This window comes from Rhamphochromis longiceps, linkage group LG1 (assembly GCF_057381845.1).
Source record: "Rhamphochromis longiceps isolate RC_006_pf linkage group LG1, R_longiceps_female_GT1.1, whole genome shotgun sequence".
Taxonomy (NCBI): Eukaryota; Metazoa; Chordata; class Actinopteri; order Cichliformes; family Cichlidae; genus Rhamphochromis; species Rhamphochromis longiceps.
Window position 1 is genome coordinate 34,643,967 of NC_140557.1, and position 17,865 is coordinate 34,661,831.

Below are 17,865 nucleotides of genomic sequence, written 5' to 3' on the forward strand. Positions count from 1 at the left end.
CCTCTGTTAGAGTGGAAGATTAATGGATGATTCAGGTAGATAGTCCCTGGGGCTAGAGGGCCACTCTGAAACTAAATGACCTCAGATGGCACAATGAAGCCAGACTGCTTTTTCATATAAGCAGCCATACTGAGATAAATTGCTTTCCCCCTCTTCATCTAATTATAAGTTCTTCTGGAATTAGTGCAAGTTCCTGGGTTTGAAAAATATCCAGAGGAAAAGAAGGAAAAAATATCAAACTCTATTTCCCTAGGACTTTGTATAATAATACATATTATTTCAAGAAATTTGACGTAATCTCTATCTTTGAAATAGGCAGGTTAGATTTCCAGTAATCTCCTAACTTAAATGGCTTTTCTTTGCTGACCTGTGTTTTCTTTTTTTTTTAAAGTTCCCTCAACACAGCAATTTTTTTGACAATAGATGAAGGGATGTGGCTCACAAAGGACTGACAGGAACATTTCTGGCACAGAGACACACGCACACCTATTCCCTTTGAAACACTTAGTTTGTCCCACATTTTGCCAACACTTCCAGTTGACAGTTTTGTTATTAAAAATTAGGAAGCTATAGGAAATAAATGATGTGATTCACCCAGCTCTACATGTAGGAGAAATTTAGCGACACTGCAACTATGCACTGACTTTAAAAAAAAAAACAAAAAACAAACAAAAAAAAAACAAAAGAATACATGTTCATAAAAATACAGAGCCTTATCACACGTGCCTCGAGTAAGAAAATACATGTTTGGAAATGTTGTTTAATGTAACTGAGAAAAGAACTCCATCAGCTTATAATGCTTTTAGCTGATGGAGGTTTGATTATGTGCAAAGTCAATTATTCTGTACTGGCAATGTTAATTATAAAAGAAAGTGTTCACTGCAGTTTCACTCCACTTGCTATTATCGTAGTAATTGCATTGATTGTATTTCTGACTAAATATAGACGGGCTCAGTGCTTTGCTAGCAGAAAAAAGATCTTCCTAATATCTGTTGCTCATTTTGTTTTTCCTCATTTAATAAAACTGGAAATAATGAACCTTTTTGGCAATCTGCACTTATCCATGTAGTATACCAACAAAGATCTTTCTTAACACTTTGCTACCCCTCTTCCAGCTTTATGAGAGGTACTTCATTACACATACACTCAGCTGCTTTGCATCATCCATCCAGACATTGTGTATATAATCAAATCAAACTGTTTATTGTCTTGTAATTTATTCTAGCAAACTATAGTCTGGTTGAAAATAGGAAGTTTGTGAGAAACTACACTCAAAAGAATGATTCTTCACCCAAAACAAACATTATGCAATGATTTTGAGTAAAAATCAAAAGTTGTTTTATTCAAATACTTAATCTTTAAGGAAAATGTGCATGGCATGAACTGAATGTGTATCAATAAACAAAACAAACAAAACATCTTACATGTAACAAATTCTAAGAAAAAGTTAAAGGTAATAAGATTTGTTAAAGTCAGCATTTTGGGTAGAAACTTTTTTGTATGTAAGTGTAAGCTACCAAAGTTCACCTGTCATAACACATATGTTTACTTTTCATGTCTGATCTGCAAATATCCATTAAGGTTTTTTTTTTGTTTTGTTTTGTTTTTAGCATTTTACTACTTAGAACTTGTGAAACTACTGAGGTTTTTTGTATCTTCAAGTTTAAGCTTGCAAGCTTTGGCTTACTTCTTGGACATCAGTATATACGTTGACTTCATGCAATGTCCTTTTCACTGCATCACTAGCTTTTTAATATCTGTTTGTACAATAACATAAAAAACAATCAGTGAAGGGAGATCAACCCCACACAATTTGGTAATCGTTCCGCCTGTCTGCCTGTTTGTCTGTTAGCAGTCTAGTGTTCGCAGTTTTCAAGATATCATTTTCAAACTTTGTGTCTGTAGATACCAATAACAGCTCGAGCTGACTTCATTTTGAAAAAAATTGGTTCTTGGTCAAGGTCACACAAATGTGAAAATCATTCTAGGCAGTGGAGGACATGAGTACCTAAGTTGGCTAAGCATTTGTCCTTGACTTTCCTTATTAGCATCCAAGGTCAAAGCTGACCTTAAAAAAACGTTTTCAAGAGTAATATATTATATGAAATGACAACACAATTTTCATTACTCTGTTTTTACCGTACAATGTCACTAAGATGTCATAATGTTTTGCAAAAATCACACATTGCATGAATATATGTCACGTTTTTCCAGCTTATAGAAGCCAAAGATTTCATCTAATTCTTCTCAAAGGTCAGGGTCGACTGAATTATAAAAAATTATTTAAAAAAATTGGTTTCCAGTGGCTTATCTCCATACTTTAAAGCAAATGTTACTCACTGGGAGACATTTGCACTTTTGTTGCTTGAGTTCTTTAAAACCTTTTCTCAATACAACATTATAAGAATTCACAATGACACAAAAAGATTACTATGCTAGATCATTTCAGTATTAACAATGCAGACATCAGCATAACACATCAATGTTTTAGTATACTCCTTGCCCTTCGGGAGCAGTTGTGCTCTCTGAGTGTTTTTGCCTTTTGTTTTTTTGAGGATGGCGACCACCTCCTGATGCGACTCTTTCATTCCTAAAATATGTATAGATTACCTATAAAAAAAAATCTAAATCATATTAAGTTGAGCAACAAGAATGACTGCTTTCAGATGCTTTTTCATACACACACACACACACACACACACACACACACACACACACACACACACACACACACACACACACACACACACATATATATATATATATGTATGTATACACATATATACATATGAATATACATATACATATATGAATATACATATATATATTGCTACTGATGAATTTTAAATTAAACTCAGATTGGTAATCTTCTTTTATCTTAGAGTTTATACTTTGCTTATTAATGCATAGAGCTGCCCGACTATAGTGACCTAGGTTAATTAGGGAGAGATAACTGCAAAAATGATGTTGCTTTACTTAAGTAATTGCTGAGTCAGTTCTGAAAAAAATGCCTGAAAAAATAAAATGCTTTTGGTGATGATAATAATGTATTACTGTGTAACATCAAGAAGAACAGAGCAGCAAGACCTCTTACCTTTAGCTAATTATAACCTAGATACACTTCCATTTCCTCATCAGGAAAACAGATTAAAATAATCATGACACTTTGGCATAAAAAAGGGTTAAAAACAAGATGTACAATGCTTTATAATATTCATTTAACCTATTTTATTATGTTAAATCAATCAGTGGCTGGCATTACTGGTCACAGTAACTGAGTGTGATGTTTACATCCTCTCCTCATTGCCTGTGTTGGTTTTCTATGGGAGCTCTGGTTTCCCCTGCTATCGTCAAACATTTATATATAAAAACAGTTTTAGGGACCGTTGGGAGCTGAAGCTTCTCATAGTGTGGGAAGCAAGGTGCATCCTGGACAGAGAGACAGACGACCATTCTCACTTGCATTCACATCTGGCACTTTTAACAAAACTGATCCAGTGATCTAGGGCTGCACCCAAATTTAATGGTTACTTTCCATTTTATCCACTGAGTTTCATGAATTTTGCACAGAGAGGCGTTATTCTGAAAAAAAAAACATGACAAAAAGACACAGAAAACTTTCCTAACTTTAAATAAATAAAAGGTTTCCATGCCTGAGAATTCTTGTTGCTTGCACTGTTAGGGTCAGACTCAGCTAATTCTACCTTAACTTATAGTTTAAATGTACCAAATTATATGTCCGCCCATTCTGTCTGTTTAATGGTTAAACTATTAAACAGACAGAATCACTGTCAGTGATTGTCAGTAACAGTGTTGGGGAGTAACAGAATACATGTACTGCCGTTACGTATTTAAAATACAAAATATGAGTAACTGTATTCCGTTACAGTTACCGTTTAAAAAGGTGGTATTCACACCACTTCCCCTGCCGGTGGCGGACTCCCTCAGGTGTCGGTGCGTTGGTGGTTCTTTGTGTCTGGGGGTGGGCGCCCAAGTACACACCGGCTCACTCCTTGGCGGCCGCTTATCGGGGCCTGGAGCCTGGGGCTCGCTCGGGCCCCTTCGGGGGTGGGGTGCCCCCGGCCTCTCGGCCTGGGGCTCGGTCACTCAGGCACAGCTGGCGGCCGGCGGAGCTCACGGGCGCGTCACTGCAACTCCCCCTGGCTTCTGCTCCGCGGCTGCTGAGTGAACCCTCATCTGGGACTCTCCTCAGCTCTTACTGGAACAGTGGCGCGGCTGCCCCTCTGTTGGTCTTCCATGGTTTCTTGTGTTCTGGGGGCCTCTGGATGTCTGGAGTTTTGATCTCCTCCATACCTGCCTCACACCCTGGAGGACGGGGCTGTGGCCCCCCCACACTCCCTAGCAGATCGTTACATGGAAAAACCTTTGGAATACAAGCGCGCTGATCCACACAGGTATGCACACGGGTGTTCACTGCTCGTAGACCCAAATTACACCTTTCTTGGCTGCTACTTCGAAGCACATCTGTCCTGCGTGCTGCACAACAACATTGAATATTTAGTATTTACTGCTGTTTACACTTAGCTAGATTAATGCGATGGTGTTGTGTTTAGTATGTTGCTTTGTTTCTTTTTTTTTTGTCTTTTTTTGCTTGTTTTCTATTCTTCTCTCAACAGGTGATCCAGGAGATTTTTTTTTCTCCCCCCCTTTCTCACTGTCCCTCTCCCCTTCTGTTTTTCCTTTCCTTCCTCTTTCTTTCTCCCTTTCCTATCTCTCACTCATGTCTGTCCCGTCTGTAACATCTGAAAATATAATAAATAATAAAAACAAAGATCGACCAAATGGACCAATACGGCAATGCCACGATGATCCATTTGGCAAAGTAAATCCATTGGGTATCCTTGTTGGTCTTCAGACAACAATTCTGATGGCTAAAGAACCAAATGGGACAGGCGGGAAAAAAAAAAAAAAGGTGGTATTCAGAATACAGTTACTTTGTTGAAATAAATGGATTACATGGCGGTATTTTCCTGTTTCATATTGTCGCGGGTCAGGACTGTTTGGGTTTTGTTTGACATCTATGTGCTGTTGTTCCAGGCGGCAGCTTACGGTTGCCATGGGCTCTCTCTGCGACTGTGTGTTTCCTGGGTGAGAGAGCGCCTTTTTGTTGTTGTTGTGCTAAGCTAATAGGCAGAATGCTACAGGCTAGTGATGTGTCGGTCACGAACGAATTGGCTCTTAGAGCCGAATCTTTGACATGAACAACGCGAACCGGCTCCTTATCGTGAGCTGTGGGGTTTTTTTTCTTTCTCTCACCCTCTCTCTCACCCTTTTTTTCTGCTTCACTCCGCATGCCAGCCTTGTGCTTTGCTGGGAAGAGGGGGGAGGGGCGGTAGTTACACTCGCAGTAGCACAGAAACAGAGCGGGAGGGGGAGAGAGAGAAAGAAAGCCAGTGACAACAATGTCACATTAGAAAGGAATAGTAATCATATGCATATGCATGCATGCATAATATGCATGTTCTTTTTGTTTTCATATTTAAATTTATATTTAATTGTGTTGTGGTTTGCAGTGTTTTGTGTTGTTACACTTTAAATATGTTTAAAAGGAAAAAGCTGAAAATTTAAATAGTTAAAAGTTGAACTGTGAATAGTTGTTTTTTGTATTATATGATTTATTTATTACATTTCATGTGGAGTGAATAAATAAAAGTATATTTACGGTGGCCCCTAGAGACAAAGCACGTACAAACTTCAAAACGTACAAACCCCGAAGCTCATACAAACTCCAAAACACGTAAAAACTCAGAAGCACGTAAAAACTCCAAACACGTACAAAGCACAACAGAAGTGCTCCAGAATGCTAGGCGCAGTGTTTAGTTTTTGTTAGTTAGCTGCTACACAAGCCAGCAATTACCAACGACTGGATTTGGTGTGTGGTAGTAACAGGTAAATGAACATTTTTTTTAAATTATTTGAATATATATGAGTGCTTGTGTGTGAATACACAAACCATACACATATGCTTTCAATTGTGTAATTTAAGTGATCTAGGTAGCTCTGTTTTGGAAGTTCAGTTTTAGTGAGTCGAGCCGAAAGAGCCGGTTCTCTAAAAAGGCCCGGAAATCCCATCACTACTACAGACATAGCCCTAAAGAATGTAGCCTCATGGGCAGTGCAGTCCGTGCTGCAGGGAGAATGGATTTATTGATATTTTATTTTTCAACATTATGTTAGTGCAGTGATTATCCTGATCCAGTGTACACACAGCCTACTGACAAGTATGGACACAATCATTTATATGTTGTAGCCATTTACTGTCACCAGGGGGAGTGTCACAAACAACTGATCTATGGGCTACTCTTGCTTGTGCTATTGATGATTGTAGACTGAAATAATAACACGCAGCAAGCTAAAGTGAAGCCGAATGTTAAACAAATTTTTAAAAAGTGTCCACAGCCACCATCTGAGCTCCTCATGCTGAACTTTTGATCTTTGATATTTTTCCATGTTTCTCCCATTTGTAGTGAAAGCTGCTGTCGCTCCCTGCCCTGTCCGACCAATCATCTTTCAGTGTGCTTTTCTGTAGTCTCTGCAGAGTCAAATACATATGCGAACAGACACAAACACTGTACTATGAATTTAGCATTAGTCATTAGCTGCAGAACAGCACATCCATCATAACTGCTGAGCCCCCATGTTTAAATAACTTACATGAATACTGCAAAATTCATGTAGTAGGCTTGACTGCAACAGAGTTATAAGAGTTTATGAACTTGGAAAAACTGGTCAGGTAAATATTTTACTGGGACAGCAGGAGTAGAAGAGAAGTGTAGCATGATGAAGGCAACAAAACATTATACACTTGGGTTCTTCTCCTGTCAAGGGGCAACCTGAGGTGATAGACTGATGAAAATCTGTGACCAAAAGGCAAAGCAGCAACTAAATGACCAGTTGTTCCCAGCAGTATTGTGTTGCTGTAATATTGCACAGACTCAAAAAACAACTATTTAAATGAACATAAAAAAAAAAAATCATGGAAATAATTTCCGTGTGATTAAATTGCTTTATTTTAGCATTATGCAATTCTGTTATTCCAAGTTAATGTACTCAAGTTGGACTAACTTGATTAATGAATCAAGTTATTTACTGCATTTGAAGCCAATATAATTTACAGTTTTTCTCAAATGCTAAAACACATGTCACAAACGTTACCACCAGGTCCCCCAATGTCCAAACACAACACCCTTCTCTAAAGCTACATAAACACAACCACACCTTCCCACTGCAAAACTCAAACTCCCACACCAAGAGAGCAGCTCGAAGCTGTCAAAACTGTAAACACTATACACAGCATTACACACTACAGCAAAACAATTGAAAACACAATGCTCAATTTGTGAGAAGGTTCTTTGGTTCATAACTGCCAATGCATATTTTTATAAACTGTACAGTAACGGATCGTCATAGAACCCTGCAGAGGATTAGGCATTTAGATTTGTGAGTTTCACATGAAGACTATAAATCTATAAAAACATCCTGCATGTACGTACACTACTGTAACACAACTCAATGCAAAAACAGAATCTATCGCACACAACAGTACTCTCGGAAACATGATCAGGGTGTGAAGTCTTTTTTATTGTCTACACGGTCTTTTTACAGTATTACACACAGTCACTGTGCGGCATCATGTCGCCGAGCTGCATTGGGCCACATCACCTCATCCACATCACAGGCTATATTGTCCCTTGCTAGGCACCGCGGGAAAAACGCCCTGGAATGGCGAATCCATCCCTGGAAGGCCTCCACTGGGATGTCAGCACAGGCCAGCTCCATTGCCCGTACGAGGTTCTCTCTTGTGTATGGCTATCTGTCATACACCTTCCATCTCCATGATGAGAAGAACTCCTCTATAGGGTTCAGGAAAGGGGAGTAGGGTGGCAGACAGACGTTTAAAAAGTGGTCACTGTTGGTGGTGAACCACTCTCTGATTTGGTGTGTTTTGTGGAAGCGGACGTTGTCCCAAATGATCACATACATGTGATGTGCTAGCCTAGGATGGTGTTGTTGATGGTCCAGGAGGATGTCTTTTAGCTCCTCTAGGAAGGTGAGGAGACGTTGGGTGTTGTAAGACCCAAGGACAGCATGCCGGTGGACAAGCCCCTCCATACCCATAGCTGCACAAAGAGTAATATTACCCCCCCGTTGGCCAGGAACCTCAGTGATGGCTCTTTGGCCAATGATGTTACGGCCTCTTCGCCTTTGTTTCTGGAGGTTGAAGCCAGCCTCATCCAGGAAGAGGTACTCATGGGGTCTGGCCATCGCGTCCAACTGCATTATCCTCTGTGAACATGGAAAAGCGTACAGGTGTTCAGAACGGTCAATCAGGTAGCACAGTATTGTCCAGAAGTAATGTAGGCCACTAAGCAACACAGTATGTCCACTAACTGTGGACATGGATGTATACGTACTTGCACATACTCGTAACATTGTTCTGTGTCGCGCAGAGTTGCGCTCAAAGGGAACCCTGTAGACCTGTTTCATCCTCACCTGTTGGCGCCGGAGAACTCGGTCTATTGTGGACACGCTGACAGCATCAATGTTCTCAAAGTTTACATTATCTGCAATGACTTTGTCTCTGATCTCTCGGAGTCTAATGCAGTTGTTCTCACGGACCATATCTGCAATGAGGGTTTCTTGTGCCGCTGTGAATATGGCAACCCTCCCACCTCTATGTGGCATTCTTTCAGCTCTAAAGAAAGAAACATGTGTTGTCAATTGACTGATTTATATGTAAAACTACATGTAAAGTAACAGACCACTTTCACAGGCCTGTAAAACTGTAGTGTGACAAAGAAAGCAATAGCGTACTATACCCGTTGTGTTGTCTAAATGCCTTGATAATGGTGGCCACGGTGAACCTACTCAGGTTTGGATGTACTCTTCGTCCCACTTCAGCCATGCCATGGACAATGACATGATCAATTACTGTTGCTCGCATATCATCTGTTATGATGGTGCGAGGTTGTCTTCTTCTCCCACCTGGACCTTCTCCTCTCTCTTGTTGGCCTCCTTCTCTTCCTCCTCTACTCCGAACTCCTCTTCTTCTTAGGCCTTCACCTCTTCCTCCTCTGATCTCAACTAGTGATGGGACGTTCTGTATCGAGGCTTCGGAGCGTGTGTCGAGTAATGAGGGGGCGTTTCCGCGAAGCGCGTATCGAGGCTTGCTTCATTTATGGGAGGAGCTGAAAATGATGACGTCCGAAGCCTCGCTGCCCGGCTGTACCACGTGACTGGTTCATGAAGCGGTTCGAATTTTTTCCGCGAGCTATGAGAGCGATATAAACCCCTCAGACTTCATTCAAAATGTGGGTGTTTGATGAAGAGTTGCGGTTAGTGAGAGTTTGGAGACAGTTTGGAGGTTTATGAGAGTGAGGAGAGAAAGTCAGGAGAGAATGGAGCCAGCTAAGAAGAGGAGGATGTCCTCCCCTGTGTGGGAACATTTTGATCTTATTCCTCCCAACAAGGTATGTGAATTTCCACAGAAGATGGATTTTCATAATACTGATGGTGCAATAAAACCTATGTTAGGCTGTCTGTACTTTTGTACAAGGTGAGGTGTTTGCTATGTGCCAGGGAGCTGGGATATAACAACAACACCTCATCCATGCTTAGGCACTACAGAGCTATGCATGAGAATAAGGGGAACACCGATTGTGGAGCAAGACCAGGTGAGCCATCAAATGCCATGATACTATAGCATGCTGTAATGTTACTAAATGATATAACAATATCATACAATGCAATAAGTGACGTGTGTGATATTTAAATTTGTGCTTTGTTTTTATTGTCTTTCCATACTGCCAGCATAAATATACACAGTATACTGCATCACTACAATATAGATGTTTTACACACTCCTTTTGTTGTTGACATTTACAGGCTGTGTGCAAAATGCCACACTCTTCAAATTCATACCAGCTATTATTTTTACGTCCAGTAGGTGTCCTGCTAGAGCAAATGAAGCTTCATGAAGCTTCGCGTTGGGGTGAACCAATTGGATGAAAAGCTTCAGTGCTTCATGGGGCTTCATCTGCCCATCACTAATCTCAACCCCTCTTCCTCTTTGGCCTGCAGCTCTTCTCCTTCCGCACGCTCGAATGCCTTCATCCATTGTGATTGTTTGGCATCTTCACCAAACTATGCTTTTATAGGTGGGGTCACATCATTAGCAACAGGTGTCTTCAATTTTGAGTCGTTGTGTGTAGTGACTGACGCCAGGTGTGTTCCCTGTGTTCAAAGATTCGTGACTGTGGCAAGCATTTTGCATCACATGGGCTTTCATTGAGAATATGAGCAGAGTTGTTTTGCAACATGTGTTTTAGCAAGGAAAAATGTGTTTAGATTTATGAGTACAGAGGGTTGTGTTTTGTGAATTGTGTCTTCATGTGACATGTGTTTATGGTACTGGAATATGGTGGCTACATTTAGTAAATGTGTTTAGACTACTGGTCATTTGGGTTACAGGATTGGCTTTTGTGTTTTAACATTTTAGAAAAACTGTAATAGTGTTGATCCACCTTAAAGGTTTTTGTTGTTTTCTCCAACTAATTTACTAAATTTGGTTCCAACCTAAGTTAATTGAGTTGAACCAATTCATACAAATTACGTTAGTCCAACACAAGTGTTTAATGCTAATAGAAAGCCAATTAATAATGTGGAAGTTCTTCCCATGATTATTTTAAGTTCATTTAAAGAGTATTTTTTTGGAATGCTTAGCAGACTCTAGAGTCTGGTTAGCATGGATACACTATTGCTAAGTCTAAAACTTAAAAATGTGTCATACAGATCCTTTTTTTCCTCCAATTTATTGGATTGATAACAAATTTCACATAAGGTGTGAAGCACACATAAAATGCAAGTGCAAGTTACATCATAGAAAAATAGTAGTGGACATAGTGGTACCCTAACCTGTTAAAACCATTTGTTAACCATAATGAATGGCTGAATCAGGTGATTTTCTGATTATTAATACAACTGCTTTGAAGGTCAAACAGATGCACATTCAAAAAACAAAGAGCACCATTTTTTTTTCTGAAAATGTATTTAAAAATGCATGGTATCATCTTGCTGCAGTTGTTTCAGGTTCATGGTCCAGATACATGTTGTAGCTGTTGTAATGACATTTCTCAACGGGAAAGTTGTCACGGCTGTGGTAGCAATCGTGTGTTCTTTGGAAAAGAAGAACCCAAGGAAATGAAACACAGCTGGACCCAATGACAGAATACAAAATCAGAATAAACTAGAAAATGATAACAATAAACTCAAAACGCTGCAGGATCAGCGACCCATGACCATGACAAAAGTAGGTGAAGGATGGGCTTTTTGTCACTTCTCAAGCTTCCACTGATTCAAGACGAGTAGCTAATTGGACTGTAGCTTATAGGAAAAGACAAAACGAAAGAACAAATGAGCAAAGAAAGAGGAGAAGACAGGTCCCCAGACGAGCTCCTGCTCTGTAGGACGTAACAAAGCACTTTACCATATACAGATGAAATACACATTTATATAACCAAGCATGAGTGACAGCAAAGTGACATATGAAAACACTACTTAAGGAGAAAACATAATCAAAAATGCGAAAATTAAATAATAATGTAAAGAAAAAAAATTACACGTGTTTTAGCAATTTAAATCCACTACTTAAAAATGATGTTTTTATTATGTTTTTAAATTAAAGATTATTTAATTTAATAATTATTTTTTGGACAGATCTATCTAATTAAAATTAAATTGAAATGAATATCATTTGTATGAGACACTGTCAGGGTGCTGTTATATAACTCAGGTATTTTATGAGGCCTGACTTGTGGCATTGATGCCCATTGCTTTACTGTCCTGTTGGATGTGTATATAGGCTATCCCTTGTATCTGAGATTTGATTAGGGATCACTGTGTTGCTATGGCACGATCCTGGTAGTTATTGTTATTAAAACAATAACAAATTCAAAGAATGCAGGATTGGAAGTGAGTGAGCTTTTATTTACACAGGTGGTACAAACAGAAACACGGCAAGCAAAGCAAAACCTAAAGGTGACCTAAACTGGGAATGACTAATCAAACGAACCTGAAGGGAAGACTCTGAGAGAGAACGCAGGGAAGAAACATAGACGGACTAGCAACTAACATGAGTGAACACGCACTATAAATACAAAGAAGGGAACGAGGAAACTACACACAGGAGGGAGGCACAGCTGATTGCGATTGACAAGACGGGACAGGGAAAACGCAAACTGAACACACTGGCATAAGACACAAACTTTCACAATAAAGCAGGAAACTCAAAACACGCGAAGATACAGACTCGGAGACGTGGGCTTTACACAGAGACCTGACTACACAAGAGGGGGTACACAAGTAGGGATGACACAGAACAGAAGAACCACAGAATTAACACTGGGAGGTCAAATAACAAAACCTAAAAATCAGAACTCAGGATGTACCACGAAACTGGGGAGCTAGAAACACTAGGACAGAAAACACAAACAGTCACAAACCATTATGAAATCAAAAGTAAAAGTACAAAAACCAAAAATACTGGGTCACCGACCCATGGCCATAACATTGATTGCCAGCTGTTACTGTTTTTATCTTCATTTCTTTCATATTTATCCACCTAAACAATGCTTTAATGATACAGTTTGACTGGATATGCATTGTTGAAATTGTTTTGAAAATGTATGACAACTGTCCTGTAATGTTACACAGAGAAACCAAATTCTGCGTGGATCTTTGCCTTGACAGATGCCTAAAATGGCTCGTGCTGTGGTAAATTACCCTTCACTGTGTCTGTTTCTAAACATTAAATCATATAAATTCTTAAAGAAAAATACAACAACAATAATAATATGTAACGTTTTTAGGAAAATCAACATCTTAAGATGTTTGACTCAGAAACCAACTAACATGTCAGCACTGACAGGTATGTTGCTATTCAATTTAAAAAAAAAATAAGGACATTAAAACATCTGTTTGCATCATATGTTGCAAAAATAATCAGCTGCTGATTTTTCTCGTTTTGTGTGCAGCAAGTACTTCTTCCAAGATGTGGGGATCTTACTGCCACCACCAATGGAATACTATTGTGTGCCCTTTGTTTGCGAGGTTTTTTTGGAACCAGAGAGCAAAACGACAAATGACCTGAATGATCCTCTGCAACACAAGATCCCTTTGGCTCAAAGTCTGCGTCGTCCACAGACAAAGGAGAAGCACCAAATGAAGTCCTTTGTGCGCTGGACAATGAAGTTCCCTCCTTCATGTTTAGACCTATCAGCGTACCTGCATGTGAGGTCCCAGGTCCTCCACCTACTGATGCCTGGTTTCATTCAAATGACACTCATAAGGTCATGCATCCAGATTTTAATTTGGGAACCACTGATGTAGAGGAACATTTGATGCCTAAACACATTAGGCTGATGACTTGTGATGTTCCACTGAAATCCCATACATGATGGAGATACCTCCATTTAACTACTGTTTCCTTGCCTTGATAAATATGTGTTTATAGTAATAAATAAATTTTTGAGCAAATACATGTTCAATTCAATTCAATTTTATTTATATAGCGCCAAATCACGACAAAGGTCGCCTCAAGGCGCTTCATAGATACAGAGAAAAACCCAACAATCATATGACCCCCTATGAGCAAGCACTTTGGCGACAGTGGGAAGGAAAAACTCCCTTTTAACAAGAAGAAACCTCTGACAGAACCAGGCTCAGGGAGGGGCGGCCATCTGCTGCGACCGGTTGGGGTGAGAGAAGGAAGACAGGATAAAAGACATGCTGTGGAAGAGAGACAGAGGTTAATAACAGATATGATTCAATGCAGAGAGGTCTATTAATACATAGTGAGTGAGAAAGGTGACTGGAAAGGAAAAACTCAATGCATCATGGGAATCCCCTGGCAGCCTACGTCTATTGCAGCATAACTAAGGGAGGATTCAGGGTCACCTGGTCCAGCCCTAACTATATGCTTTAGCAAAAAGGAAAGTTTTAAGCCTAATCTTAAAAGTAGAGATAGTGTCTGTCTCCCGAATCCAAACTGGAAGCTCGTTCCAAAGAAGAGGGGCCTGAAAACTGACGGCTCTCCCTCCCATTCTACTTTTAAATACTCTAGGAACAACAAGTAGGCCTGCAGAGCGAGAGCGAAGTGATCTAATAGGGTGATATGGTACTACAAGGTCATTAAGATAAGATGGGGCCTGATTATTTAAGACCTTGTATGTGAGGAGCAGGATTTTGAATTCAATTCTGGATTTAACAAGAAGCCAATGAAGGGAAGCCAAAACAGGAGAAATATGCTCTCTCTTTCTAGTCCCTGTCAGTACTCTTGCTGTAGCATTTCGGATTAACTGAAGGCTTTTCAGCAAGTTTTTTGGACTTCCTGATAATAATGAATTACAGTAGTCCAGCCTGGAAGTAATAAATGCATGAACTAGTTTTTCAGCATCACTCTGAGACAGGATATTTCTAATTTTAGAGATGTTGCGCAAATGGAAGAACGCAGTCTTACATATTTGTTTAATATGTGCGTTGAAGGACATATCCTGGTCAAAAATGACTCCAAGGTTCCTCACAGCGTTACTGGAGGGCAAGGTAATGCCATCCAGAGTAAGAATCTGCTTAGATACCATATTTCTAGGCTTTTCGGGGCCGAGTACAATAACCTCAGTTTTATCTGAATTAAGAAGCAGAAAGTTAGCAGCCATCCAGGTCTTTATGTCTTTAAGACATTCCTGCAGTTTAACTAATTGGTGTGTGTTATCTGGCTTCATGGACAGATAGAGCTGGGTGTCATCTGCATAGCAGTGAAAATGTATGCTATGTCTTCTAATGATGCTGCCTAAGGGAAGCATGTATAATGTAAACAGAATTGGTCCTAGCACTGAACCCTGTGGAACTCCATAATTAACCTCAGTGTGTGAAGAGGACTCTCCATTTACATGCACAAATTGGAGTCTATCAGATAGATATGATACAAACCACTGCAGCACAGTACCTGTAATACGTACAGCATGTTCTAATCGCTCTAATAGGATATTATGGTCAACAGTATCGAATGCTGCACTACGGTCTAGCAGGACAAGCACAGAGATGAGTCCACTGTCAGAGGCCATAAGAAGATCATTTGTAACCTTCACTAAAGCTGTTTCTGTGCTGTGATGAGCTCTGAAACCTGACTGAAACTCTTCAAATAAGCCATTCCTCTGCAGATGATCTGTTAGCTGTTTGACTCTTTCAAGGATTTTTGATATGAAAGGAAGGTTGGAGATTGTCCTATAATTAGCTAAGACTGCTGGGTCTAGAGATGGCTTTTTGAGTAAAGGTTTAACTACAGCCAGCTTGAAGGCCTGTGGTACATAGCCAATTATTAGAGATAGGTTGATCATATTTAAGATTGAAGCATTAATTAATGGCAGGACTTCTTTGAACAGTTTTGTAGGAATGGGGTCTAAAAGACACGTTGATGGTTCGGAGGAAGTAATTATTGAAGTTAACTCAGAAAGATCAATTGGAGAAAAAGAGTCTAACTTAACATCAATGGTACTAAGAGTAGCTGTAGATAATATTGCATCTGTGGGAAGATTATTGGTAATTTTTTCTATAATGATAAAAATTTTATTTGTAAAGAAGTTCATGAAGTCATTACTAGTTAACGTTAAAGGGATGGTTGGCTCAGTAGAGCTCTGACTTTTTGTCAGCCTGGCTACAGTGCTGAAGAGAAACCTGGGGTTGTTCTTATTTTCTTCAATCAGTGATGAATAGTAAGATGTTCTGGCTTTGCGGAGGGCTTTGTTATAAAGCAACAAACTATTTCTCCAGGCTAAATGATGATCCTCTAAATTTGTGACATGCCATTTCCTCTCCAGATTACGAGTCATCTGCTTTAGGCTACGTGTTTGAGAATTATACCACGGAGTCAGGTACTTCTGATTAGAGACCTTAGTTTTCACAGGAGCTACAGCATCCAGAGTCGTACGTAGTGAGGAGGTGAAATTATTAACAAGTTAATCGACCTCTGTTGGAGTAGCGTTCAGATAGCTGCTCTGCTCTATGTTGGTACAGGGCATTGAAGATGATAACAGTGGGTGGATTATATTCCTAAACTTAGTTACAGCGATTTCAGAAAGACATCTACTTTGATAAAGTCTACTCTCCACTGCTGTGTAATCAATTATTGTAAATGTAAATGTTATCAGGAAATGATCAGACAGGAGAGGGTTTTCAGGAAACACTGTTAAATGTTCAGTTTCTATGCCATATGTTAAAACAAGATCTAGAGTGTGATTAAAGTGGTGGGTGGGTTCTTTTACATTTTGAGAGAAACCAATTGAGTCTAATAACAGATCAAATGCCATGTTGAGGCTGTCATTTTTAGCATCTACATGGATGTTAAAATCACCCACAATAATTATTTTATCTGAGCTCAGAACTAAATTAGATATAAAGTCTGAGAAATCAGACAGAAACTCTGTGTAAGGCCCAGGTGGACAATAGATGATAACAAGTAAGACTGGTTTCTGAGTTTCACAGCTGGGGTGGACAATGTTAAGCATCAGGCTTTCAAATGAATTAAAAGTCTATCTTGGTCTCTCATTAATTAATAGGCTGGTGTGAAAAATTGCTGCCACACCGCCCCCTCGGCTTGTGCTTCGAGATTTCTGGTAGTTAGAATGACTCGGGGGTGTTGATTCATTTAAACTAACATAATCATCCTGCTCCAACCAGGTTTCTGTAAGGCAGAGTAAATCAATTTGTTGATCAATACATGTTGAGATGATTTGGTTGCTTATGATGGTTACAATTATTCAAACAGCATTATTGCTAGTAAGATCTTTACTTATTTTCTCCATGAACTATTTTGATGTCTATTTTGAAGATCCACTCACATTATTACAATATGCTTATTCTCAGTAGAGTGTATAGCCACATCTGAACAAAGAATAAATTAAATTCTACCAGACACTCATTAACAAGTTACCACATAAACCAGAGCTGAATTCAAGATGTTTCACAGATGTTTCACAGATATCTTGGTTGTCTTTCCATTTCCTACACTAACAGTATACTGAGAATTGTCTTTGACTAGCCCATATACAGCCGATATAAAGGTGAAATTTGGTGACTTAATCTAAGCAACATCAGCTTAAATGCAAATTAATCCACTATACTTGAGGTAACCTAACACTGACCATGAACGCCACAATCACTGTGCACCAGTCCAACACACTGCTTTACTGTGAACTCACCACAGTACTGCAAACTAAAGTGTTTATCTTCCAATCCACCCAATCCATCTTTATTTATAAAGATCTTTAAAATACCCAGGACAAGACCAACATGCTGTACAGTAAACGAGTTAGGAACAATAGAATAAAACAAAACAATAAAAAAAATAAAACACATAATACATAAGAATTAAAACAGACCTAAATTTAAAAACAAGATAAAACAGCATAGAATCAACAAAAAACTAAAACTAAAAACCAACATCTTACAAGGAGTCAAAGGCCAGGGTGAAGAGATGAGTTTTCAGCAGTGATTTAAAACAGGCAGAGAAGAGGCAGCTCGTTCCACAGTTTTGGAGATGCTGCATCAAAAGCACGATCTCCTCTAAGTTTATGCTCAGTCATGGGTACATTCAGGAACAGCTGATCAGCTGACCTGAAAGAGCGGGTGGGTATATAAGGCTGTAGCAGCCTTATTGGTGAATTTCATGCAGATCGTATATGATTTAAATCACTTTTTTGAGTGTAGTAGGTTTGTGTTTTGATTTCCCTGAACAATTTTCTGTGGTACTTTTGCTCTGTGCAGTGTTTTTTTCTGTTACTTTAACTGCTA

The 17,865-nt window shown here is 39.3% G+C and overlaps 1 pseudogene; it reads right to left on the reverse strand.

Annotated features, from left to right (window-relative positions):
- Nucleotides 1–7,837: 7,837 nt before the first annotated feature.
- LOC146679076 (uncharacterized) lies at nt 7,838–8,822 on the reverse strand (annotated as a pseudogene).
- Between the last annotated feature and the right edge of the window lie 9,043 nt (nt 8,823–17,865).